Here is a 27,899-nt window from a genome sequence, read left to right as displayed (position 1 = left end):
CTGTAAACTCAGTGAGTGAGTGAGCAGCACACTCTCTCTGTAATCTCAGTGAGTGAGTGAGCAGCACACTCTCTCTGTAAACTCAGTGAGTGAGTGATCAGCACACTCTCTCTGTATATCCAGTGAGTGAGTGAGCAGCACACTCTCTCTGTCCACACAGTGAGTGAGTGAGCAGCACACTCTCTCTGTAAACTCAGTGAGTGAGTGAGCAGCACTCTCTCTCTGTACACTCAGTGAGTGAGTGAGCAGCACACTCTCTCTGTCCACTCCGTGAGTGAGTGAGCAGCACACTCTCTCTGTCCACTCAGTGAGTGAGTGTGCAGCACACTCTCTCTGTGCACTCAGTGAGTGAGTGAGCAGCACACTCTCTCTGTAAACTCAGTGAGTGAGTGAGCAGCACACTCTCTCTGTACACTCAGTGAGTGAGTGAGCAGCACACTCTCTCTGTAAACTCAGTGAGTGAGTGAGCAGCACACTCTCTCTGTAAACTCAGTGAGTGAGTGAGCAGCACACTCTCTCTGTAAACTCAGTGAGTGAGTGAGCAGCACACTCTCTCTGTACACTCAGTGAGTGAGTGAGCAGCACACTCTCTCTGTAAACTCAGTGAGTGAGTGAGCAGCACACTCTCTCTGTACACTCAGTGAGTGAGTGAGCAGCACACTCTCTCTGTAATCTCAGTGAGTGAGTGAGCAGCACACTCTCTCTGTAAACTCAGTGAGTGAGTGAGCAGCACACTCTCTCTGTACACTCAGTGAGTGAGTGAGCAGCACACTCTCTCTGTACACTCAGTGAGTGAGTGAGCGGCACACTCTCTCTCTAAACTCAGTGAGTGAGTGAGCAGCACACTCTCTCTGTAAACTCAGTGAGTGAGTGAGCAGCACACTCTCTCTGTAAACTCTGTGAGTGAGTGAGTGAGCAGCACACTCTCTCTGTAAACTCAGTGAGTGAGTGAGCAGCACACTCTGTAAACTCAGTGAGTGAGTGTGCAGCACACTCTCTATGTAATCTCAGTGAGTGAGTGAGCAGCACACTCTCTCTGTAAACTCAGTGAGTGAGTGAGCAGCACACTCTCTCTGTATATCCAGTGAGTGAGTGAGCAGCACACTCTCTCTGTACACTCAGTGAGTGAGTGAGCAGCACACTCTCTCTGTATATCCAGTGAGTGAGTGAGCAGCACACTCTCTCTGTACACTCCGTGAGTGAGTGAGCAGCACACTCTCTCTGTACATCCAGTGAGTGAGTGAGCAGGACACTCTCTCTGTACACTCAGTGAGTGAGTGAGAAGCACACTCTCTCTGTACACTCAGTGAGTGAGTGAGCAGCACACTCTCTCTGTACATCCAGTGAGTGAGTGAGCAGGACACTCTCTCTGTACACTCAGTGAGTGAGTGAGCAGCACACTCTCTCTGTAAACTCAGTGAGTGAGTGAGCAGCACACTCTCTCTGTAAACTCAGTGAGTGAGTGAGCAGCACACTCTCTCTGTATATCCAGTGAGTGAGTGAGCAGCACACTCTCTCTGTACATCCAGTGAGTGAGTGTGCAGCACACTCTCTATGTAATCTCAGTGAGTGAGTGAGCAGCACACTCTCTGTACACTCAGTGAGTGAGTGAGTAGCACACTCTCTGTGTACACTCAGTGAGTGAGTGAGCAGCACACGCTCTCTGTACACTCAGTGAGTGAGTGAGCAGCACACTCTCTATGTAATCTCAGTGAGTGAGTGAGCAGCACACTCTCTCTGTAAACTCAGTGAGTGAGTGAGCAGCACACTCTCTCTGTAAACTCAGTGAGTGAGTGTGCAGCACACTCTCTCTGTATATCCAATGAGTGAGTGAGCAGCACACTCTCTCTGTAAACTCAGTGGGTGAGGGAGCAGCACACTCTCTCTGTAAACTCAGTGAGTGAGTGAGCAGCACACTCTCTCTGTAAACTCAGTGAGTGAGTGTGCAGCACACTCTCTATGTAATCTCAGTGAGTGAGTGAGCAGCACACTCTCTCTGTAAACTCAGTGAGTGAGTGAGCAGCACACTCTCTCTGTAAACTCAGTGAGTGAGTGAGCAGCACACTCTCTCTGTAAACTCTGTGAGTGAGTGAGTGAGCAGCACACTCTCTCTGTAAACTCAGTGAGTGAGTGAGCAGCACACTCTCTCTGTAAACTCAGTGAGTGAGTGTGCAGCACACTCTCTATGTAATCTCAGTGAGTGAGTGAGCAGCACACTCTCTCTGTAAACTCAGTGAGTGAGTGAGCAGCACACTCTCTCTGTATATCCAGTGAGTGAGTGAGCAGCACACTCTCTCTGTAAACTCAGTGAGTGAGTGAGCAGCACACTCTCTCTGTATATCCAGTGAGTGAGTGAGCAGCACACTCTCTCTGTCCACTCCGTGAGTGAGTGAGCAGCACACTCTCTCTGTACATCCAGTGAGTGAGTGAGCAGGACACTCTCTCTGTACACTCAGTGAGTGAGTGAGAAGCACACTCTCTCTGTACACTCAGTGAGTGAGTGAGCAGCACACTCTCTCTGTACATCCAGTGAGTGAGTGAGCAGGACACTCTCTCTGTACACTCAGTGAGTGAGTGAGCAGCACACTCTCTCTGTAAACTCAGTGAGTGAGTGAGCAGCACACTCTCTCTGTACACTCAGTGAGTGAGTGAGCAGCACACTCTCTCTGTAAACTCAGTGAGTGAGTGAGCAGCACACTCTCTCTGTACACTCAGTGAGTGAGTGAGCAGCACACTCTCTCTGTACACTCAGTGAGTGAGTGTGCAGCACACTCTCTATGTAATCTCAGTGAGTGAGTGAGCAGCACACTCTCTGTACACTCAGTGAGTGAGTGAGTAGCACACTCTCTGTGTACACTCAGTGAGTGAGTGAGCAGCACACTCTCTCTGTACACTCAGTGAGTGAGTGAGCAGCACACTCTCTATGTAATCTCAGTGAGTGAGTGAGCAGCACACTCTGTAAACTCAGTGAGTGAGGGAGCAGCACACTCTCTCTGTAAACTCAGTGAGTGAGTGAGCAGCACACTCTCTCTGTAAACTCAGTGAGTGAGTGTGCAGCACACTCTCTATGTAATCTCAGTGAGTGAGTGAGCAGCACACTCTCTCTGTAAACTCAGTGAGTGAGTGAGCAGCACACTCTCTCTGTATATCCAGTGAGTGAGTGAGCAGCACACTCTCTCTGTAAACTCAGTGAGTGAGTGAGCAGCACACTCTCTCTGTATATCCAGTGAGTGAGTGAGCAGCACACTCTCTCTGTAAACTCAGTGAGTGAGTGAGCAGCACACTCTCTATGTAATCTCAGTGAGTGAGTGAGCAGCACACTCTCTCTGTAAACTCAGTGAGTGAGTGAGCAGCACACTCTCTCTGTATATCCAGTGAGTGAGTGAGCAGCACACTCTCTCTGTAAACTCAGTGAGTGAGTGAGCAGCACACTCTCTCTGTAATCTCAGTGAGTGAGTGAGCAGCACACTCTCTCTGTAAACTCAGTGAGTGAGTGAGCAGCACACTCTCTCTGTATATCCAGTGAGTGAGTGAGCAGCACACTCTCTCTGTCCACTCAGTGAGTGAGTGAGCAGCACACTCTCTCTGTAAACTCAGTGAGTGAGTGAGCAGCACTCTCTCTCTGTAAACTCAGTGAGTGAGTGAGCAGCACACTCTCTCTGTCCACTCCGTGAGTGAGTGAGCAGCACACTCTCTCTGTCCGCTCAGTGAGTGAGTGTGCAGCACACTCTCTCTGTGCACTCAGTGAGTGAGTGAGCAGCACACTCTCTCTGTACACTCAGTGAGTGAGTGAGCAGCACACTCTCTCTGTAAACTCAGTGAGTGAGTGAGCAGCACACTCTCTCTGTTCACTCAGTGAGTGAGTGAGCAGCACACTCTCTCTGTAAACTCAGTGAGTGAGTGAGCAGCACACTCTCTCTGTAAACTCAGTGAGTGAGTGAGCAGCACACTCTCTCTGTAAACTCAGTGAGTGAGTGAGCAGCACACTCTCTCTGTACACTCAGTGAGTGAGTGAGCAGCACACTCTCTCTGTAAACTCAGTGAGTGAGTGAGCAGCACACTCTCTCTGTACACTCAGTGAGTGAGTGAGCAGCACACTCTCTCTGTAATCTCAGTGAGTGAGTGAGCAGCACACTCTCTCTGTAAACTCAGTGAGTGAGTGAGCAGCACACTCTCTCTGTACACTCAGTGAGTGAGTGAGCAGCACACTCTCTCTGTACACTCAGTGAGTGAGTGAGCGGCACACTCTCTCTCTAAACTCAGTGAGTGAGTGAGCAGCACACTCTCTCTGTAAACTCAGTGAGTGAGTGAGCAGCACACTCTCTCTGTAAACTCTGTGAGTGAGTGAGTGAGCAGCACACTCTCTCTGTAAACTCAGTGAGTGAGTGAGCAGCACACTCTCTCTGTAAACTCAGTGAGTGAGTGTGCAGCACACTCTCTATGTAATCTCAGTGAGTGAGTGAGCAGCACACTCTCTCTGTAAACTCAGTGAGTGAGTGAGCAGCACACTCTCTCTGTATATCCAGTGAGTGAGTGAGCAGCACACTCTCTCTGTAAACTCAGTGAGTGAGTGAGCAGCACACTCTCTCTGTATATCCAGTGAGTGAGTGAGCAGCACACTCTCTCTGTACACTCCGTGAGTGAGTGAGCAGCACACTCTCTCTGTACATCCAGTGAGTGAGTGAGCAGGACACTCTCTCTGTACACTCAGTGAGTGAGTGAGAAGCACACTCTCTCTGTACACTCAGTGAGTGAGTGAGCAGCACACTCTCTCTGTACATCCAGTGAGTGAGTGAGCAGGACACTCTCTCTGTACACTCAGTGAGTGAGTGAGCAGCACACTCTCTCTGTAAACTCAGTGAGTGAGTGAGCAGCACACTCTCTCTGTACACTCAGTGAGTGAGTGAGCAGCACACTCTCTCTGTACACTCAGTGAGTGAGTGTGCAGCACACTCTCTATGTAATCTCAGTGAGTGAGTGAGCAGCACACTCTCTGTACACTCAGTGAGTGAGTGAGTAGCACACTCTCTGTGTACACTCAGTGAGTGAGTGAGCAGCACACTCTCTCTGTACACTCAGTGAGTGAGTGAGCAGCACACTCTCTATGTAATCTCAGTGAGTGAGTGAGCAGCACACTCTGTAAACTCAGTGAGTGAGGGAGCAGCACACTCTCTCTGTAAACTCAGTGAGTGAGTGAGCAGCACACTCTCTCTGTAAACTCAGTGAGTGAGTGTGCAGCACACTCTCTATGTAATCTCAGTGAGTGAGTGAGCAGCACACTCTCTCTGTAAACTCAGTGAGTGAGTGAGCAGCACACTCTCTCTGTATATCCAGTGAGTGAGTGAGCAGCACACTCTCTCTGTAAACTCAGTGAGTGAGTGAGCAGCACACTCTCTCTGTATATCCAGTGAGTGAGTGAGCAGCACACTCTCTCTGTAAACTCAGTGAGTGAGTGAGCAGCACACTCTCTATGTAATCTCAGTGAGTGAGTGAGCAGCACACTCTCTCTGTAAACTCAGTGAGTGAGTGAGCAGCACACTCTCTCTGTATATCCAGTGAGTGAGTGAGCAGCACACTCTCTCTGTAAACTCAGTGAGTGAGTGAGCAGCACACTCTCTCTGTAATCTCAGTGAGTGAGTGAGCAGCACACTCTCTCTGTAAACTCAGTGAGTGAGTGAGCAGCACACTCTCTCTGTATATCCAGTGAGTGAGTGAGCAGCACACTCTCTCTGTCCACTCAGTGAGTGAGTGAGCAGCACACTCTCTCTGTAAACTCAGTGAGTGAGTGAGCAGCACTCGCTCTCTGTAAACTCAGTGAGTGAGTGAGCAGCACACTCTCTCTGTCCACTCCGTGAGTGAGTGAGCAGCACACTCTCTCTGTCCACTCAGTGAGTGAGTGGGCAGCACACTCTCTCTGTGCACTCAGTGAGTGAGTGAGCAGCACACTCTCTCTGTACACTCAGTGAGTGAGTGAGCAGCACACTCTCTCTGTAAACTCAGTGAGTGAGTGAGCAGCACACTCTCTCTGTAAACTCAGTGAGTGAGTGAGCAGCACACTCTCTCTGTAAACTCAGTGAGTGAGTGAGCAGCACACTCTCTCTGTACACTCAGTGAGTGAGTGAGCAGCACACTCTCTCTGTAAACTCAGTGAGTGAGTGAGCAGCACACTCTCTCTGTACACTCAGTGAGTGAGTGAGCAGCACACTCTCTCTGTACACTCAGTGAGTGAGTGAGCAGCACGCTCTCTCTGTACACTCAGTGAGTGAGTGTGCAGCACACTCTCTATGTAATCTCAGTGAGTGAGTGAGCAGCACACTCTCTGTACACTCAGTGAGTGAGTGAGTAGCACACTCTCTGTGTACACTCAGTGAGTGAGTGAGCAGCACACTCTCTCTGTACACTCAGTGAGTGAGTGAGCAGCACACTCTCTATGTAATCTCAGTGAGTGAGTGAGCAGCACACTCTGTAAACTCAGTGAGTGAGGGAGCAGCACACTCTCTCTGTAAACTCAGTGAGTGAGTGAGCAGCACACTCTCTCTGTAAACTCAGTGAGTGAGTGTGCAGCACACTCTCTATGTAATCTCAGTGAGTGAGTGAGCAGCACACTCTCTCTGTAAACTCAGTGAGTGAGTGAGCAGCACACTCTCTCTGTATATCCAGTGAGTGAGTGAGCAGCACACTCTCTCTGTAAACTCAGTGAGTGAGTGAGCAGCACACTCTCTCTGTATATCCAGTGAGTGAGTGAGCAGCACACTCTGTCTGTAAACTCAGTGAGTGAGTGAGCAGCACACTCTCTCTGTATATCCAGTGAGTGAGTGAGCAGCACACTCTCTCTGTAAACTCAGTGAGTGAGTGAGCAGCACACTCTCTATGTAATCTCAGTGAGTGAGTGAGCAGCACACTCTCTCTGTAAACTCAGTGAGTGAGTGAGCAGCACACTCTCTCTGTATATCCAGTGAGTGAGTGAGCAGCACACTCTCTCTGTAAACTCAGTGAGTGAGTGAGCAGCACACTCTCTCTGTAATCTCAGTGAGTGAGTGAGCAGCACACTCTCTCTGTAAACTCAGTGAGTGAGTGAGCAGCACACTCTCTCTGTATATCCAGTGAGTGAGTGAGCAGCACACTCTCTCTGTCCACTCAGTGAGTGAGTGAGCAGCACACTCTCTCTGTAAACTCAGTGAGTGAGTGAGCAGCACTCTCTCTCTGTAAACTCAGTGAGTGAGTGAGCAGCACACTCTCTCTGTCCACTCCGTGAGTGAGTGAGCAGCACACTCTCTCTGTCCACTCAGTGAGTGAGTGTGCAGCACACTCTCTCTGTGCACTCAGTGAGTGAGTGAGCAGCACACTCTCTCTGTACACTCAGTGAGTGAGTGAGCAGCACACTCTGTGCACTCAGTGAGTGAGTGAGCAGCACACTCTCTCTGTGCACTCAGTGAGTGAGTGAGCAGCACACTCTCTCTGTAAACTCAGTGAGTGAGTGAGCAGCACACTCTCTCTGTACACTCAGTGAGTGAGTGAGCAGCACACTCTCTCTGTAATCTCAGTGAGTGAGTGAGCAGCACACTCTCTCTGTAAACTCAGTGAGTGAGTGAGCAGCACACTCTCTCTGTACACTCAGTGAGTGAGTGAGCAGCACACTCTCTCTGTACACTCAGTGAGTGAGTGAGCGGCACACTCTCTCTCTAAACTCAGTGAGTGAGTGAGCAGCACACTCTCTCTGTAAACTCAGTGAGTGAGTGAGCAGCACACTCTCTCTGTAAACTCTGTGAGTGAGTGAGTGAGCAGCACACTCTCTCTGTAAACTCAGTGAGTGAGTGAGCAGCACACTCTCTCTGTAAACTCAGTGAGTGAGTGTGCAGCACACTCTCTATGTAATCTCAGTGAGTGAGTGAGCAGCACACTCTCTCTGTAAACTCAGTGAGTGAGTGAGCAGCACACTCTCTCTGTATATCCAGTGAGTGAGTGAGCAGCACACTCTCTCTGTAAACTCAGTGAGTGAGTGAGCAGCACACTCTCTCTGTATATCCAGTGAGTGAGTGAGCAGCACACTCTCTCTGTACACTCCGTGAGTGAGTGAGCAGCACACTCTCTCTGTAGATCCAGTGAGTGAGTGAGCAGGACACTCTCTCTGTACACTCAGTGAGTGAGTGAGAAGCACACTCTCTCTGTACACTCAGTGAGTGAGTGAGCAGCACACTCTCTCTGTACATCCAGTGAGTGAGTGAGCAGGACACTCTCTCTGTACACTCAGTGAGTGAGTGAGCAGCACACTCTCTCTGTAAACTCAGTGAGTGAGTGAGCAGCACACTCTCTCTGTACACTCAGTGAGTGAGTGAGCAGCACACTCTCTCTGTACACTCAGTGAGTGAGTGTGCAGCACACTCTCTATGTAATCTCAGTGAGTGAGTGAGCAGCACACTCTCTGTACACTCAGTGAGTGAGTGAGTAGCACACTCTCTGTGTACACTCAGTGAGTGAGTGAGCAGCACACTCTCTCTGTACACTCAGTGAGTGAGTGAGCAGCACACTCTCTATGTAATCTCAGTGAGTGAGTGAGCAGCACACTCTGTAAACTCAGTGAGTGAGGGAGCAGCACACTCTCTCTGTAAACTCAGTGAGTGAGTGAGCAGCACACTCTCTCTGTAAACTCAGTGAGTGAGTGTGCAGCACACTCTCTATGTAATCTCAGTGAGTGAGTGAGCAGCACACTCTCTCTGTAAACTCAGTGAGTGAGTGAGCAGCACACTCTCTCTGTATATCCAGTGAGTGAGTGAGCAGCACACTCTCTCTGTAAACTCAGTGAGTGAGTGAGCAGCACACTCTCTCTGTATATCCAGTGAGTGAGTGAGCAGCACACTCTCTCTGTAAACTCAGTGAGTGAGTGAGCAGCACACTCTCTATGTAATCTCAGTGAGTGAGTGAGCACCACACTCTCTCTGTAAACTCAGTGAGTGAGTGAGCAGCACACTCTCTCTGTATATCCAGTGAGTGAGTGAGCAGCACACTCTCTCTGTAAACTCAGTGAGTGAGTGAGCAGCACACTCTCTCTGTAATCTCAGTGAGTGAGTGAGCAGCACACTCTCTCTGTAAACTCAGTGAGTGAGTGAGCAGCACACTCTCTCTGTATATCCAGTGAGTGAGTGAGCAGCACACTCTCTCTGTCCACTCAGTGAGTGAGTGAGCAGCACACTCTCTCTGTAAACTCAGTGAGTGAGTGAGCAGCACTCGCTCTCTGTAAACTCAGTGAGTGAGTGAGCAGCACACTCTCTCTGTCCACTCCGTGAGTGAGTGAGCAGCACACTCTCTCTGTCCACTCAGTGAGTGAGTGGGCAGCACACTCTCTCTGTGCACTCAGTGAGTGAGTGAGCAGCACACTCTCTCTGTACACTCAGTGAGTGAGTGAGCAGCACACTCTCTCTGTAAACTCAGTGAGTGAGTGAGCAGCACACTCTCTCTGTACACTCAGTGAGTGAGTGAGCAGCACACTCTCTCTGTAAACTCAGTGAGTGAGTGAGCAGCACACTCTCTCTGTAAACTCAGTGAGTGAGTGAGCAGCACACTCTCTCTGTAAACTCAGTGAGTGAGTGAGCAGCACAATCTCTCTGTACACTCAGTGAGTGAGTGAGCAGCACACTCTCTCTGTAAACTCAGTGAGTGAGTGAGCAGCACACTCTCTCTGTACACTCAGTGAGTGAGTGAGCAGCACACTCTCTCTGTAATCTCAGTGAGTGAGTGAGCAGCACACTCTCTGTGTAAACTCAGTGAGTGAGTGAGCAGCACACTCTCTCTGTACACTCAGTGAGTGAGTGAGCAGCACACTCTCTCTGTACACTCAGTGAGTGAGTGAGCGGCACACTCTCTCTCTAAACTCAGTGAGTGGGTGAGCGGCACACTCTCTGTGAACTCAGTGAGTGAGTGAGCAGCACACTCTCTCTGTAAGCTCAGTGAGTGGGTGAGCAGCACACTCTCTCTGGAAACTCAGTGAGTGTGTGAGCAGCACACTCTCTCTGTAAACTCAGTGAGTGAGTGAGCAGCACACTCTCTCTGTACACTCAGTGAGTGAGTGAGCGGCACACTCTCTCTCTAAACTCAGTGAGTGAGTGAGCAGCGCACTCTCTCTGTAAACTCAGTGAGTGAGTGAGCAGCACACTCTCTCTGGAAACTCAGTGAGTGAGTGAGCAGCACACTCTCTCTGTAATCTCAGTGAGTGAGTGAGCAGCACACTCTCTCTGTACATCCAGTGAGTGAGTGAGCAGCACACTCTCTCTGTTCACTCAGTGTGAGTGAGCAGCACACTCTCTCTCTAAACTCAGTGAGTGAGTGAGCAGCACACTCTCTCTGGAAACTCAGTGAGTGAGTGAGCAGCACACTCTCTCTGGAAACTCAGTGAGTGAGTGAGCAGCACACTCTCTCTGTAATCTCAGTGAGTGAGTGAGCAGCACACTCTCTCTGTACATCCAGTGAGTGAGTGAGCAGCACACTCTCTCTGTAAACTCAGTGAGTGAGTGAGAAGCACACTCTCTCTGTACACTCAGTGAGTGAGTGAGAAGCACACTCTCTCTGTACACTCAGTGAGTGAGTGAGAAGGACACTCTCTCTGTACACTCAGTGAGTGAGTGAGAAGCACACTCTCTCTGTACACTCAGTGAGTGAGTGAGCAGCACACTCTCTCTGTACATCCAGTGAGTGAGCAGCACACTCTCTCTGTACACTCAGTGAGTGAGTGAGCAGCATACTCTCTCTGTACACTCAGTGAGTGAGTGAGCAGCACACTCTCTCTGTAAACTCAGTGAGTGAGTGAGCAGCACAGTCACTCTGTACACTCAGTGAGTGAGTGAGCAGCACACTCTCTCTGTCCACTCAGTGAGTGAGTGAGCAGCACACTCTCTCTGTAATCTCAGTGAGTGAGTGAGCAGCACACTCTCTCTGTAAACTCAGTGAGTGAGTGAGCAGCACACTCTCTCTGTAAACTCAGTGAGTGAGTAAGCCGCACACTCTCTCTGTAAACTCAGTGAGTGAGTGAGCAGCACACTCTCTCTGTAAACTCAGTGAGTGAGTGAGCAGCACACTCTCTGTAAACTCAGTGAGTGAGTGAGCAGCACACTCTCTGTAAACTCAGTGAGTGAGTGAGCAGCACACTCGCTCTGTAAACTCAGTGAGTGAGTGATCAGCACACTCTCTGTATACTCAGTGAGTGAGTGAGCAGCACACTCTCTGTAAACTCAGTGAGTGAGTGAGCAGCACACTCGCTCTGTAAACTCAGTGAGTGAGTGAGCAGCACACTCTCTCTGTAAACTCAGTGAGTGAGTGAGCAGCACACTCTCTGTAAACTCAGTGAGTGAGTGAGCAGCACACTCGCTCTGTAAACTCAGTGAGTGAGTGAGCAGCACACTCTCTCTGTAAACTCAGTGAGTGAGTGAGCAGCACACTCGCTCTGTAAACTCAGTGAGTGAGTGAGCAGCACACTCTCTCTGTAAACTCAGTGAGTGAGTGAGCAGCACACTCTCTGTAAACTCAGTGAGTGAGTGAGCAGCACACTCGCTCTGTAAACTCAGTGAGTGAATGAGCAGCACACTCTCTCTGTAAACTCAGTGAGTGAGTGAGCAGCACACTCTCTCAGTCCACTCAGTGAGTGAGTGAGCAGCACACTCTCTCTGTAATCTCAGTGAGTGAGTGAGCAGCACACTCTCTCTGTAAACTCAGTGAGTGAGTAAGCCGCACACTCTCTCTGTAAACTCTGTGAGTGAGTGAGTGAGCAGCACACTCTCTATGTAATCTCAGTGAGTGAGTGAGCAGCACACTCTCTCTGTAAACTCAGTGAGTGAGTGTGCAGCACACTCTCTATGTAATCTCAGTGAGTGAGTTTGCAGCACACTCTCTATGTAATCTCAGTGAGTGAGTGAGCAGCACACTCTGTAAACTCAGTGAGTGAGGGAGCAGCACAGTCTCTCTGTATATCCAGTGAGTGAGTGAGCAGCACACTCTCTCTGTAAACTCAGTGAGTGAGTGAGCAGCACACTCTCTCTGTAATCTCAGTGAGTGAGTGAGCAGCACACTCTCTCTGTCCACTCAGTGAGTGAGTGAGCAGCACACTCTCTCTGTAAACTCAGTGAGTGAGTGAGCAGCACACTCTCTCTGTAAACTCAGTGAGTGAGTGAGCAGCACACTCTCTCTGTCCACTGCGTGAGTGAGTGAGCAGCACACTCTCTCTGTAATCTCAGTGAGTGAGTGAGCAGCACACTCTCTCTGTCCACTCAGTGAGTGAGTGAGCAGCACACTCTCTCTGTAAACTCAGTGAGTGAGTGAGCAGCACACTCTCTCTGTAAACTCAGTGAGTGAGTGAGCAGCACACTCTCTCTGTCCACTCCGTGAGTGAGTGAGCAGCACACTCTCTCTGTAAACTCAGTGAGTGAGTGTGCAGCACACTCTCTCTGTGCACTCAGTGAGTGAGTGAGCAGCACACTCTCTCTGTACACTCAGTGAGTGAGTGAGCAGCACACTCTCTCTGTAAACTCAGTGAGTGAGTGAGCAGCACACTCTCTCTGTACACTCAGTGAGTGAGTGTGCAGCACACTCTCTCTGTAAACTCAGTGAGTGAGTGAGCAGCACACTCTCTCTGTACACTCAGTGAGTGAGTGAGCAGCACACTCTCTCTGTACACTCAGTGAGTGAGTGAGCGGCACACTCTCTCTCTAAACTCAGTGAGTGGGTGAGCGGCACACTCTCTCTGTAAACTCAGTGAGTGAGTGAGCAGCACACTCTCTGTGAACTCAGTGAGTGAGTGAGCAGCACACTCTCTCTGTAAACTCAGTGAGTGAGTGAGCGGCACACTCTCTCTGTAAGCTCAGTGAGTGAGCAGCACACTCTCTGGAAACTCAGTGAGTGAGTGAGCAGCACACTCTCTCTGTACACTCAGTGAGTGAGTGAGCAGCACACTCTCTCTGTACACTCAGTGAGTGAGTGAGCAGCACACTCTCTCTCTAAACTCAGTGAGTGAGTGAGCAGCACACTCTCTCTGTACACTCAGTGAGTGAGTGAGCGGCACACTCTCTCTCTAAACTCAGTGAGTGAGTGAGCAGCACACTCTCTCTGTACGCTCAGTGAGTGAGTGAGCGGCACACTCTCTCTCTAAACTCAGTGAGTGAGTGAGCGGCACACTCTCTCTGTAAACTCAGTGAGTGAGTGAGCAGCACACTCTCTCTGTAAACTCAGTGAGTGAGTGAGCAGCACACTCTCTCTGTAAACTCAGTGAGTGAGTGAGCAGCACACTCTCTCTGTAATCTCAGTGAGTGAGTGAGCAGCACACTCTCTCTGTAAACTCAGTGAGTGAGTGAGCAGCACACTCTCTCTGTACACTCAGTGAGTGAGTGAGCGGCACACTCTCTCTGTAAACTCAGTGAGTGAGTGAGCAGCACACTCTCTCTCTGTAAACTCAGTGAGTGAGTGAGCAGCACACTCTCTCTGTCCACTCAGTGAGTGAGTGAGCAGCACACTCTCTCTGTCATCTCAGTGAGTGAGTGAGCAGCACACTCTCTCTGTAAACTCAGTGAGTGAGTGAGCAGCACACTCTCTCTGTAAACTCAGTGAGTGAGTGAGCAGCACACTCTCTCTCTAAACTCAGTGAGTGAGTGAGCAGCACACTCTCTCTGTAAACTCAGTGAGTGAGTGAGCAGCACACTCTCTCTGTAAGCTCAGTGAGTGAGCAGCACACTCTCTGGAAACTCAGTGAGTGAGTGAGCAGCACACTCTCTCTGGAAACTCAGTGAGTGAGTGAGCGGCACACTCTCTCTGTAAACTCAGTGAGTGAGTGAGCAGCACACTCTCTCTGTAAACTCAGTGAGTGAGTGAGCAGCACACTCTCTCTGTAAACTCAGTGAGTGAGTGAGCGGCACACTCTCTCTGTAAACTCAGTGAGTGAGTGAGCAGCACACTCTCTCTGTAAACTCAGTGAGTGAGTGAGCAGCACACTCTCTCTCTAAACTCAGTGAGTGAGTGAGCAGAACACTCTCTGTAAACTCAGTGAGTGAGTGAGCAGCACACTCTCTCTGTAAGCTCAGTGAGTGAGCAGCACACTCTCTGGAAACTCAGTGAGTGAGTGAGCAGCACACTCTCTCTGGAAACTCAGTGAGTGAGTGAGCGGCACACTCTCTCTGTAAACTCAGTGAGTGAGTGAGCAGCACACTCTCTCTGTAAACTCAGTGAGTGAGTGAGCAGCACACTCTCTCTGTCCACTCAGTGAGTGAGTGAGCAGCACACTCTCTCTGTACACTCAGTGAGTGAGTGAGCGGCACACTCTCTCTGTAAACTCAGTGAGTGAGTGAGCAGCACACTCTCTCTGTAAACTCAGTGAGTGAGTGAGCAGCACACTCTCTCTGTCCACTCAGTGAGTGAGTGAGCAGCACACTCTCTCTGTCATCTCAGTGAGTGAGTGAGCAGCACACTCTCTCTGTAAACTCAGTGAGTGAGTGAGCAGCACACTCTCTCTGTAAACTCAGTGAGTGAGTGAGCAGCACACTCTCTCTCTAAACTCAGTGAGTGAGTGAGCAGCACACTCTCTCTGTAAACTCAGTGAGTGAGTGAGCAGCACACTCTCTCTGTAAGCTCAGTGAGTGAGCAGCACACTCTCTGGAAACTCAGTGAGTGAGTGAGCAGCACACTCTCTCTGGAAACTCAGTGAGTGAGTGAGCAGCACACTCTCTCTGTACACTCAGTGAGTGAGTGAGCAGCACACTCTCTCTGTAAACTCAGTGAGTGAGTGAGCAGCACACTCTCTCTGTAAACTCAGTGAGTGAGTGAGCAGCACACTCTCTCTGTAAACTCAGTGAGTGAGTGAGCAGCACACTCTCTCTGTCCACTCAGTGAGTGAGTGAGCAGCACACTCTCTCTGTAAACTCAGTGAGTGAGGGAGCAGCACACTCTCTCTGTAAACTCAGTGAGTGAGTGAGCAGCACACTCTCTCTGTAAACTCAGTGAGTGAGTGAGCAGCACACTCTCTCTGTAAACTCAGTGAGTGAGTGTGCAGCACACTCTCTCTGTAAACTCAGTGAGTGAGTGAGCAGCACACTCTATCTGTAAACTCAGTGAGTGAGTGAGTGAGCAGCACACTCTCTCTGTATATCCAGTGAGTGAGTGAGCAGCACACTCTCTCTGTAAACTCAGTGAGTGAGTGAGCAGCACACTCTCTCTGTAAACTCAGTGAGTGAGTGAGCAGCACACTCTCTCTGTAAACTCAGTGAGTGAGTGAGCAGCACACTCTCTCTGTAAGCTCAGTGAGTGAGCAGCACACTCTCTGGAAACTCAGTGAGTGAGTGAGCAGCACACTCTCTCTGGAAACTCAGTGAGTGAGTGAGCAGCACACTCTCTCTGTACACTCAGTGAGTGAGTGAGCAGCACACTCTCTCTCTAAACTCAGTGAGTGAGTGAGCAGCACACTCTCTCTGTACACTCAGTGAGTGAGTGAGCGGCACACTCTCTCTCTAAACTCAGTGAGTGAGTGAGCAGCACACTCTCTCTGTACGCTCAGTGAGTGAGTGAGCGGCACACTCTCTCTCGAAACTCAGTGAGTGAGTGAGCGGCACACTCTCTCTGTAAACTCAGTGAGTGAGTGAGCGGCACACTCTCTCTGTAAACTCAGTGAGTGAGTGAGCAGCACACTCTCTCTGTAAACTCAGTGAGTGAGTGAGCAGCACACTCTCTCTGTAAACTCAGTGAGTGAGTGAGCAGCACACTCTCTCTGTAATCTCAGTGAGTGAGTGAGCAGCACACTCTGTAAACTCAGTGAGTGAGTGAGCAGCACACTCTCTCTGTACACTCAGTGAGTGAGTGAGCAGCACACTCTCTCTGTAAACTCAGTGAGTGAGTGAGCAGCACACTCTCTCTGTAATCTCAGTGAGTGAGTGAGCAGCACACTCTCTCTGTAAACTCAGTGAGTGAGTGAGCAGCACACTCTCTCTGTAATCTCAGTGAGTGAGTGAGCAGCACACTCTCTCTGTAAACTCAGTGAGTGAGTGAGCAGCACACTCTGTACACTCAGTGAGTGAGTGAGCAGCACACTCTCTCTGTACACTCAGTGAGTGAGTGAGCAGTACACTCTCTCTGTAATCTCAGTGAGTGAGTGAGCAGCACACTCTCTCTGTAAACTCAGTGAGTGAGTGAGCAGCACACTCTCTCTGTACACTCAGTGAGTGAGTGAGCAGCACACTCTCTCTGTAAACTCAGTGAGTGAATGAGCAGCACACTCTCTCTGTAAACTCAGTGAGTGAGTGAGCAGCACACTCTCTCTGTCCACTCAGTGAGTGAGTGAGCAGCACACTCTCTCTGTAATCTCAGCGAGTGAGTGAGCAGCACACTCTCACTGTAAACTCAGTGAGTGAGTGAGCAGCACACTCTCTCTGTAAACTCAGTGAGTGAGTGAGCAGCACACTCTCTCTGTAAACTCAGTGAGTGAGTGAGCAGCACACTCTCTCTGTAAACTCAGTGAGTGAGTGAGCAGCACACTCTCTCTGTAAACTCAGTGAGTGAGTGTGCAGCACACTCTCTATGTAATCTCAGTGAGTGAGTGAGCAGCACACTCTATCTGTAAACTCAGTGAGTGAGTGAGCAGCACACTCTCTCTGTATATCCAGTGAGTGAGTGAGCAGCACACTCTCTCTGTAAACTCAGTGAGTGAGTGAGCAGCACACTCTCTCTGTAATCTCAGTGAGTGAGTGAGCAGCACACTCTCTCTGTATATCCAGTGAGTGAGTGAGCAGCACACTCTCTCTGTAAACTCAGTGAGTGAGTGAGCAGCACACTCTCTCTGTAAACTCAGTGAGTGAGTGAGCAGCACACTCTCTCTGTCCACTCAGTGAGTGAGTGAGCAGCACACTCTCTCTGTAAACTCAGTGAGTGAGTGAGCAGCACACTCTCTCTGTAAACTCAGTGAGTGAGTGAGCAGCACACTCTCTCTGTCCACTCCGTGAGTGAGTGAGCAGCACACTCTCTCTGTAAACTTAGTGAATGAGTGAGCAGCACACTCTCTCTGGACACTCAGTGAGTGAGTGAGCAGCACACTCTCTCTGTAAACTCAGTGAGTGAGTGAGCAGCACACTCTCTCTGTCCACTCAGTGAGAGAGTGAGCAGCACACTCTCTCTGTAAACTCAGTGAGAGAGTGAGCAACACACTCTCTCTGTAAACTCAGTGAGTGAGTGAGCAGCACACTCTCTCTGTACACTCAGTGAGTGAGTGAGCAGCACACTCTCTCTGTACTCTCAGTGAGTGAGTGAGCAGCACACTCTCTCTGTACTCTCAGTGAGTGAGTGAGCAGCACACTCTCTCTGTAAACTCAGTGAGTGAGTGAGAAGCACACTCTCTCTGTACATCCAGTGAGTGAGTGAGCAGCACACTCTCTCTGTCCACTCAGTGAGTGAGTGAGCAGCACACTCTCTCTGTCCACTCAGTGAGTGAGTGAGCAGCACACTCTCTCTGTCCACTCAGTGAGTGAGTGAGCAGCACACTCTCTCTGTACACTCAGTGAGTGACTGTGCAGCACACTCTCTCTGTAATCTCAGTGAGTGAGTGAGCAGCACACTCTGTAAACTCAGTGAGTGAGTGAGCAGCACACTCTCTCTGTCCACTCAGTGAGTGAGTGAGCAGCACACTCTCTCTGTACACTCAGTGAGTGACTGTGCAGCACACTCTCTCTGTCCACTCAGTGAGTGAGTGAGCAGCACACTCTCTCTGTCCACTCAGTGAGTGAGTGAGCAGCACACTCTCTCTGTACACTCAGTGAGTGAGTGAGCAGCACACTCTCTCTGTACACTCAGTGAGTGAGTGAGCAGCACACTCTCTCTGTACACTCAGTGAGTGAGTGAGCGGCACACTCTCTCTGTACACTCAGTGAGTGAGTGAGCAGCACACTCTCTCTGTACACTCAGTGAGTGAGTGAGCAGCACACTCTCTCTCTAATCTCAGTGAGTGAGTGAGCAGCACACTCTCTCTGTACACTCAGTGAGTGAGTGAGCAGCACACTCTCTCTGTAAACTCAGTGAGTGAGTGAGCAGCACACTCTCTCTGTAAACTCAGTGAGTGAGTGAGCGGCACACTCTCTCTGTAAGCTCAGTGAGTGGGTGAGCAGCACACTCTCTGGAAACTCAGTGAGTGAGTGAGCAGCACACTCTCTCTGTAAACTCAGTGAGTGAGTGAGCAGCACACTCTCTCTCTAATCTCAGTGAGTGAGTGAGCAGCACACTCTCTCTGTACACTCAGTGAGTGAGTGAGCAGCACACTCTCTCTGTAAACTCAGTGAGTGAGTGAGCAGCACACTCTCTCTGTAAACTCAGTGAGTGAGTGAGCGGCACACTCTCTCTGTAAGCTCAGTGAGTGGGTGAGCAGCACACTCTCTGGAAACTCAGTGAGTGAGTGAGCAGCACACTCTCTCTGTACACTCAGTGAGTGGGTGAGCAGCACACTCTCTCTGTACACTCAGTGAGTGAGTGAGCAGCACACTCTCTCTGTACACTCAGTGAGTGAGTGAGCAGCACACTCTCTCTGTACACTCAGTGAGTGAGTGAGCAGCACACTCTCTCTGTACATCCAGTGAGTGAGTGAGCAGCACACTCTCTCTGTTCACTCAGTGAGTGAGTGAGCAGCACACTCTCTCTGTACACCCAGTGAGTGAGTGAGCAGCACACTCTCTCTGTACACTCAGTGAGTGAGTGAGCAGCACGCTCTCACTGTAAACTCAGTGCGTGAGTGAGCAGCACACTCTCTCTGTACACTCAGTGAGTGAGTGAGCAGCACACTCTCTCTGTACATCCAGTGAGTGAGTGAGCAGCACACTCTCACTGTTCACTCAGTGAGTGAGTGAGCAGCACACTCTCTCTGTTCACTCAGTGAGTGAGTGAGCAGCACACTCTCTCTGTTCACTCAGTGAGTGAGTGAGCAGCACACTCTCTCTGTAAACTCAGTGAGTGAGTAAGCCGCACACTCTCTCTGTAAACTCAGTGAGTGAGTGAGCAGCACACTCTCTCTGTCCACTCCGTGAGTGAGTGAGCAGCACACTATCTCTGTAATCTCAGTGAGTGAGTGAGCAGCACACTCTCTCTGTAAACTCAGTGAGTGAGTGAGCAGCACACTCTCTCTGTAAACTCAGTGAGTGAGTGAGCAGCACACTCTCTCTGTAAACTCAGTGAGTGAGTGAGCAGCACACTCTCTCTGTAAACTCAGTGAGTGAGTGAGCGGCACACTCTCTCTGTAAGCTCAGTGAGTGAGCAGCACACTCTCTGGAAACTCAGTGAGTGAGTGAGCAGCACACTCTCTCTGGAAACTCAGTGAGTGAGTGAGCAGCACACTCTCTCTGTACACTCAGTGAGTGAGTGAGCGGCACACTCTCTCTCTAAACTCAGTGAGTGAGTGAGCAGCACACTCTCTCTGTACACTCAGTGAGTGAGTGAGCGGCACACTCTCTCTGTAAACTCAGTGAGTGAGTGAGCAGCACACTCTCTCTGTACGCTCAGTGAGTGAGTGAGCGGCACACTCTCTCGAAACTCAGTTAGTGAGTGAGCGGCACACTCTCTCTTTAAACTCAGTGAGTGAGTGAGCAGCACACTCTCTCTGTAAACTCAGTGAGTGAGTGAGCAGCACACTCTCTCTGTAAACTCAGTGAGTGAGTGAGCAGCACACTCTCTCTGTAATCTCAGTGAGTGAGTGAGCAGCACACTCTCTCTGTAAACTCAGTGAGTGAGTGAGCAGCACACTCTCTCTGTACACTCAGTGAGTGAGTGAGCGGCACACTCTCTCTGTAAACTCAGTGAGTGAGTGAGCAGCACACTCTCTCTGTAAACTCAGTGAGTGAATGAGCAGCACGCTCTCTATGTAATCTCAGTGAGTGAGTGAGCAGCACACTCTCTCTGTACACTCAGTGAGTGAGTGAGCGGCACACTCTCTCTGTAAACTCAGTGAGTGAGTGTGCAGCACACTCTCTCTGTAAACTCAGTGAGTGAGTGAGCAGCACACTCTCTCTGTACACTCAGTGAGTGAGTGAGCGGCACACTCTCTCTGTACACTCAGTGAGTGAGTGAGCGGCACACTCTCTCTGTAAACTCAGTGAGTGAGTGAGCAGCACACTCTCTCTGTACACTCAGTGAGTGAGTGAGCAGCACACTCTCTCTGTAAACTCAGTGAGTGAGTGAGCAGCACACTCTCTCTGTACACTCAGTGAGTGAGTGAGCAGCACACTCTCTCTGTAAACTCAGTGAGTGAGTGAGCAGCACACTCTCTGTACACTCAGTGAGTGAGTGAGCAGCACACTCTCTCTGTAAACTCAGTGCGTGAGTGAGCAGCACACTCTCTCTGTACACTCAGTGAGTGAGTGAGCAGCACACTCTCTCTGTACATCCAGTGAGTGAGTGAGCAGCACACTCTCTCTGTTCACTCAGTGAGTGAGTGAGCAGCACACTCTCTCTGTACACCCAGTGAGTGAGTGAGCAGCACACTCTCTCTGTACACTCAGTGAGTGAGTGAGCAGCACGCTCTCACTGTAAACTCAGTGCGTGAGTGAGCAGCACACTCTCTCTGTACACTCAGTGAGTGAGTGAGCAGCACACTCTCTCTGTACATCCAGTGAGTGAGTGAGCAGCACACTCTCACTGTTCACTCAGTGAGTGAGTGAGCAGCACACTCTCTCTGTTCACTCAGTGAGTGAGTGAGCAGCACACTCTCTCTGTTCACTCAGTGAGTGAGTGAGCAGCACACTCTCTCTGTAAACTCAGTGAGTGAGTAAGCCGCACACTCTCTCTGTAAACTCAGTGAGTGAGTGAGCAGCACACTCTCTCTGTCCACTCCGTGAGTGAGTGAGCAGCACACTATCTCTGTAATCTCAGTGAGTGAGTGAGCAGCACACTCTCTCTGTAAACTCAGTGAGTGAGTGAGCAGCACACTCTCTCTGTAAACTCAGTGAGTGAGTGAGCAGCACACTCTCTCTGTAAACTCAGTGAGTGAGTGAGCAGCACACTCTCTCTGTAAACTCAGTGAGTGAGTGAGCGGCACACTCTCTCTGTAAGCTCAGTGAGTGAGCAGCACACTCTCTGGAAACTCAGTGAGTGAGTGAGCAGCACACTCTCTCTGGAAACTCAGTGAGTGAGTGAGCAGCACACTCTCTCTGTACACTCAGTGAGTGAGTGAGCGGCACACTCTCTCTCTAAACTCAGTGAGTGAGTGAGCAGCACACTCTCTCTGTACACTCAGTGAGTGAGTGAGCGGCACACTCTCTCTCTAAACTCAGTGAGTGAGTGAGCAGCACACTCTCTCTGTACGCTCAGTGAGTGAGTGAGCGGCACACTCTCTCGAAACTCAGTGAGTGAGTGAGCGGCACACTCTCTCTGTAAACTCAGTGAGTGAGTGAGCAGCACACTCTCTCTGTAAACTCAGTGAGTGAGTGAGCAGCACACTCTCTCTGTAAACTCAGTGAGTGAGTGAGCAGCACACTCTCTCTGTAATCTCAGTGAGTGAGTGAGCAGCACACTCTCTCTGTAAACTCAGTGAGTGAGTGAGCAGCACACTCTCTCTGTACACTCAGTGAGTGAGTGAGCGGCACACTCTCTCTGTAAACTCAGTGAGTGAGTGAGCAGCACACTCTCTCTGTAAACTCAGTGAGTGAATGAGCAGCACGCTCTCTATGTAATCTCAGTGAGTGAGTGAGCAGCACACTCTCTCTGTACACTCAGTGAGTGAGTGAGCGGCACACTCTCTCTGTAAACTCAGTGAGTGAGTGTGCAGCACACTCTCTCTGTACACTCAGTGAGTGAGTGAGCAGCACACTCTCTCTGTAAACTCAGTGAGTGAGTGAGCAGCACACTCTCTCTGTACACTCAGTGAGTGAGTGAGCAGCACACTCTCTCTGTAAACTCAGTGAGTGAGTGAGCAGCACACTCTCTGTACACTCAGTGAGTGAGTGAGCAGCACACTCTCTCTGTAAACTCAGTGAGTGAGTGAGCGGCACACTCTCTCTGTACACTCGGTGAGTGAGTGAGCGGCACACTCTCTCTGTACACTCGGTGAGTGAGTGAGCGGCACACTCTCTCTGTAAACTCAGTGAGTGAGTGTGCAGCACACTCTCTCTGTAAACTCAGTGAGTGAGTGAGCAGCACACTCTCTCTGTCCACTCAGTGAGTGAGTGAGCAGCACACTCTCTCTGTAATCTCAGTGAGTGAGTGAGCAGCACACTCTCTCTGTAAACTCAGTGAGTGAGTGAGCAGCACACTCTCTCTGTAAACTCAGTGAGTGAGTGAGCAGCACACTCTCTCTGTAAACTCAGTGAGTGAGTGAGCAGCACACTCTCTCTGTAAACTCAGTGAGTGAGTGAGCAGCACACTCTCTCTGTAATCTCAGTGAGTGAGTGAGCAGCACACTCTCTCTGTAATCTCAGTGAGTGAGTGAGCAGCACACTCTCTCTGTAAACTCAGTGAGTGAGTGAGCAGCACACTCTCTCTGTAAACTCAGTGAGTGAGTGAGCAGCACACTCTCTCTGTAAACTCAGTGAGTGAGTGAGCAGCACACTCTCTCTGTAATCTCAGTGAGTGAGTGAGCAGCACACTCTCTCTGTAAACTCAGTGAGTGAGTGAGCAGCACACTCTCTCTGTAAACTCAGTGAGTGAGTGTGCAGCACACTCTCTATGTAATCTCAGTGAGTGAGTGAGCAGCACACTCTATCTGTAAACTCAGTGAGTGAGTGAGCAGCACACTCTCTATGTAATCTCAGTGAGTGAGTGAGCAGCACACTCTCTCTGTAAACTCAGTGAGTGAGTGAGCAGCACACTCTCTTTGTCAACTCAGTGAGTGAGTGAGCAGCACACTCTCTCTGTAAACTCAGTGAGTGAGTGAGCAGCACACTCTCTCTGTAAACTCAGTGAGTGAGTGAGCAGCACACTCTCTCTGTAAACTCAGTGAGTGAGTGTGCAGCACACTCTCTCTGTAAACTCAGTGAGTGAGTGAGCAGCACACTCTCTCTGTAAACTCAGTGAGTGAGTGTGCAGCACACTCTCTATGTAATCTCAGTGAGTGAGTGAGCAGCACACTCTATCTGTAAACTCAGTGAGTGAGTGTGCAGCACACTCTCTATGTAATCTCAGTGAGTGAGTGAGCAGCACACTCTCTCTGTAAACTCAGTGAGTGAGTGAGCAGCACACTCTCTCTGTAAACTCAGTGAGTGAGTGTGCAGCACACTCTCTATGTAATCTCAGTGAGTGAGTGAGCAGCACACTCTGTAAACTCAGTGAGTGAGTGTGCAGCACACTATGTAATCTCAGTGAGTGAGTGAGCAGCACACTCTCTCTGTAAACTCAGTGAGTGAGTGAGTAGCACACTCTCTCTGTAAACTCAGTGAGTGAGTGTGCAGCACACTCTCTCTGTAAACTCTGAGTGAGTGTGCAGCACACTCTCTATGTAATCTCAGTGAGTGAGTGAGCAGCACACTCTCTCTGTAAACTCAGTGAGTGAGTGAGCAGCACACTCTCTCTGTAATCTCAGTGAGTGAGTGAGCAGCACACTCTCTCTGTAAACTCAGTGAGTGAGTGAGCAGCACACTCTCTCTGTAAACTCAGTGAGTGAGTGAGCAGCACACTCTCTCTGTAAACTCAGTGAGTGAGTGTGCAGCACACTCTCTCTGTAAACTCAGTGAGTGAGTGAGCAGCACACTCTCTCTGTAAACTCAGTGAGTGAGTGTGCAGCACACTCTCTATGTAATCTCAGTGAGTGAGTGAGCAGCACACTCCATCTGTAAACTCAGTGAGTGAGTGTGCAGCACACTCTCTATGTAATCTCAGTGAGTGAGTGAGCAGCACACTCTCTCTGTAAACTCAGTGAGTGAGTGAGCAGCACACTCTCTCTGTAAACTCAGTGAGTGAGTGTGCAGCACACTCTCTATGTAATCTCAGTGAGTGAGTGAGCAGCACACTCTCTCTGTAAACTCAGTGAGTGAGTGAGCAGCACACTCTCTATGTAATCTCAGTGAGTGAGTGAGCAGCACACTCTCTCTGTAAACTCAGTGAGTGAGTGAGCAGCACACTCTCTATGTAATCTCAGTGAGTGAGTGAGCAGCACACTCTCTCTGTAAACTCAGTGAGTGAGTGAGCAGCACACTCTCTGTCCACTCAGTGAGTGAGTGTGCAGCACACTCTCTCTGTATATCCAGTGAGTGAGTGTGCAGCACACTCTCTATGTAATCTCAGTGAGTGAGTGAGCAGCACACTCTCTCTGTAAACTCAGTGAGTGAGTGAGCAGCACACTCTCTCTGTAAACTCAGTGAGTGAGTGAGCAGCACACTCTCTCTGTAAACTCAGTGAGTGAGTGTGCAGCACACTCTCTATGTAATCTCAGTGAGTGAGTGAGCAGCACTCTCTGTGAACTCAGTGAGTGAGTGAGCAGCACACTCTCTCTGTAAACTCAGTGAGTGAGTGAGCAGCACACTCTCTGTCCACTCAGTGAGTGAGTGTGCAGCACACTCTCTCTGTATATCCAGTGAGTGAGTGAGCAGCACACTCTCTCTGTAAACTCAGTGAGTGAGTGTGCAGCACACTCTCTCTGTAAACTCAGTGAGTGAGTGTGCAGCACACTCTCTCTGTATATCCAGTGAGTGAGTGTGCAGCACACTCTCTATGTAATCTCAGTGAGTGAGTGAGCAGCACACTCTCTCTGTAAACTCAGTGAGTGAGTGAGCAGCACACTCTCCCTGTAAACTCAGTGAGTGAGTGTGCAGCACACTCTCTATGTAATCTCAGTGAGTGAGTGAGCAGCACACTCTCTGTGAACTCAGTGAGTGAATGAGCAGCACACTCTCTCTGTAAACTCAGTGAGTGAGTGAGCAGCACACTCTCTGTCCACTCAGTGAGTGAGTGTGCAGCACACTCTCTCTGTATATCCAGTGAGTGAGTGAGCAGCACACTCTCTCTGTAAACTCAGTGAGTGAGTGTGCAGCACACTCTCTCTGTATATCCAGTGAGTGAGTGAGCAGCACACTCTCTCTGTAAACTCAGTGAGTGAGTGTGCAGCACACTCTCTCTGTAAACTCAGTGAGTGAGTGAGCAGCACACTCTCTCTGTAAACTCAGTGAGTGAGTGAGCAGCACACTCTCTATGTAATCTCAGTGAGTGAGTGTGCAGCACACTCTCTCTGTATATCCAGTGAGTGAGTGAGCAGCACACTCTCTCTGTAAACTCAGTGAGTGAGTGTGCAGCACACTCTCTCTGTAAACTCAGTGAGTGAGTGAGCAGCACACTCTCTCTGTAAACTCAGTGAGTGAGTGAGCAGCACACTCTCTCTGTAAACTCAGTGAGTGAGTGAGCAGCACACTCTCTATGTAATCTCAGTGAGTGAGTGAGCAGCACACTCTCTCTGTATATCCAGTGAGTGAGTGAGCAGCACACTCTCTATGTAATCTCAGTGAGTGAGTGAGCAGCACACTCTCTCTGTAAACTCAGTGAGTGAGTGAGCAGCACACTCTCTCTGTAAACTCAGTGGGTGAGGGAGCAGCACACTCTCTCTGTAAACTCAGTGAGTGAGGGAGCAGCACACTCTCTCTGTAAACTCAGTGGGTGAGTGTGCAGCACACTCTCTCTGTAAACTCAGTGAGTGAGTGAGCAGCACACTCTCTCTGTAAACTCAGTGAGTGAGTGAGCAGCACACTCTCTATGTAATCTCAGTGAGTGAGTGAGCAGCACACTCTCTCTGTATATCCAGTGAGTGAGTGAGCAGCACACTCTCTATGTAATCTCAGATAGTGAGTGAGTGAGCAGCACACTCTCTCTGTAAACTCAGTGAGTGAGTGAGCAGCACACTCTCTATGTAATCTCAGTGAGTGAGTGAGCAGCACACTCTCTCTGTAAACTCAGTGAGTGAGTGAGCAGCACACTCTCTATGTAATCTCAGTGAGTGAGTGAGCAGCACACTCTCTCTGTAAACTCAGTGGGTGAGTGAGCAGCACACTCTCTCTGTAAACTCAGTGAGTGAGTGAGCAGCACACTCTCTATGTAATCTCAGTGAGTGAGTGAGCAGCACACTCTCTCTGTAAACTCAGTGGGTGAGGGAGCAGCACACTCTCTCTGTACACTCAGTGAGTGAGTGAGCAGCACACTCTCTCTGTAAACTCAGTGAGTGAGTGAGCAGCACACTCTCTATGTAATCTCAGTGAGTGAGTGAGCAGCACACTCTCTCTGTAAACTCAGTGAGTGAGTGAGCAGCACACTCTCTATGTAATCTCAGTGAGTGAGTGAGCAGCACACTCTCTCTGTAAACTCAGTGGGTGAGTGAGCAGCACACTCTCTCTGTAAACTCAGTGAGTGAGTGAGCAGCACACTCTCTCTGTATATCCAGTGAGTGAGTGAGCAGCACACTCTCTCTGTAAACTCAGTGAGTGAGTGAGCAGCACACTCTCTCTGTCCACTCAGTGAGTGAGTGAGCAGCACACTCTCTCTGTAAACTCAGTGAGTGAGTGAGCAGCACACTCTCTATGTAATCTCAGTGAGTGAGTGTGCAGCACACTCTCTCTGTAAACTCAGTGAGTGAGTGTGCAGCACACTCTCTCTGTAAACTCAGTGAGTGAGTGAGCAGCACACTCTCTCTGTAAACTCAGTGAGTGAGTGAGCAGCACACTCTCTATGTATCTCAGTGAGTGAGTGAGCAGCACACTCTCTCTGTATATCCAGTGAGTGAGTGAGCAGCACACTCTCTATGTAATCTCAGTGAGTGAGTGAGCAGCACACTCTCTCTGTAAACTCAGTGAGTGAGTGAGCAGCACACTCTCTATGTAATCTCAGTGAGTGAGTGAGCAGCACACTCTCTCTGTAAACTCAGTGAGTGAGTGAGCAGCACACTCTCTATGTAATCTCAGTGAGTGAGTGAGCAGCACACTCTCTCTGTAAACTCAGTGAGTGAGTGAGCAGCACACTCTCTATGTAATCTCAGTGAGTGAGTGAGCAGCACACTCTCTCTGTAAACTCAGTGAGTGAGTGTGCAGCACACTCTCTCTGTAAACTCAGTGAGTGAGTGAGCAGCACACTCTCTCTGTAAACTCAGTGAGTGAGTGAGCAGCACACTCTCTATGTAATCTCAGTGAGTGAGTGAGCAGCACACTCTCTCTGTAAACTCAGTGAGTGAGTGAGCAGCACACTCTCTCTGTAAACTCAGTGAGTGAGTGAGCAGCACACTCTCTCTGTAAACTCAGTGGGTGAGTGAGCAGCACACTCTCTCTGTAAACTCAGTGAGTGAGGGAGCAGCACACTCTCTCTGTATATCCAGTGAGTGAGTGAGCAGCACACTCTCTCTGTAAACTCAGTGAGTGAGTGAGCAGCACACTCTCTCTGTAAACTCAGTGGGTGAGTGAGCAGCACACTCTCTCTGTAAACTCAGTGAGTGAGTGAGCAGCACACTCTCTCTGTAAACTCAGTGAGTGAGTGAGCAGCACACTCTCTCTGTAAACTCAGTGGGTGAGTGAGCAGCACACTCTCTCTGTAAACTCAGTGAGTGAGGGAGCAGCACACTCTCTCTGTAAACTCAGTGGGTGAGGGAGCAGCACACTCTCTCTGTATATCCAGTGAGTGAGTGAGCAGCACACTCTCTCTGTAAACTCAGTGAGTGAGTGAGCAGCACACTCTCTATGTAATCTCAGTGAGTGAGTGAGCAGCACACTCTCTCTGTAAACTCAGTGAGTGAGTGAGCAGCACACTCTCTCTGTAAACTCAGTGAGTGAGTGAGCAGCACACTCTCTATGTAATCTCAGTGAGTGAGTGAGCAGCACACTCTCTCTGTATATCCAGTGAGTGAGTGAGCAGCACACTCTCTCTGTAAACTCAGTGAGTGAGTGAGCAGCACACTCTCTATGTAATCGCAGTGAGTGAGTGAGCAGCACACTCTCTCTGTAAACTCA

This window comes from Heterodontus francisci, chromosome 3 (assembly GCF_036365525.1).
Source record: "Heterodontus francisci isolate sHetFra1 chromosome 3, sHetFra1.hap1, whole genome shotgun sequence".
Taxonomy (NCBI): Eukaryota; Metazoa; Chordata; class Chondrichthyes; order Heterodontiformes; family Heterodontidae; genus Heterodontus; species Heterodontus francisci.
This window is presented reverse-complemented; position numbering follows the sequence as displayed.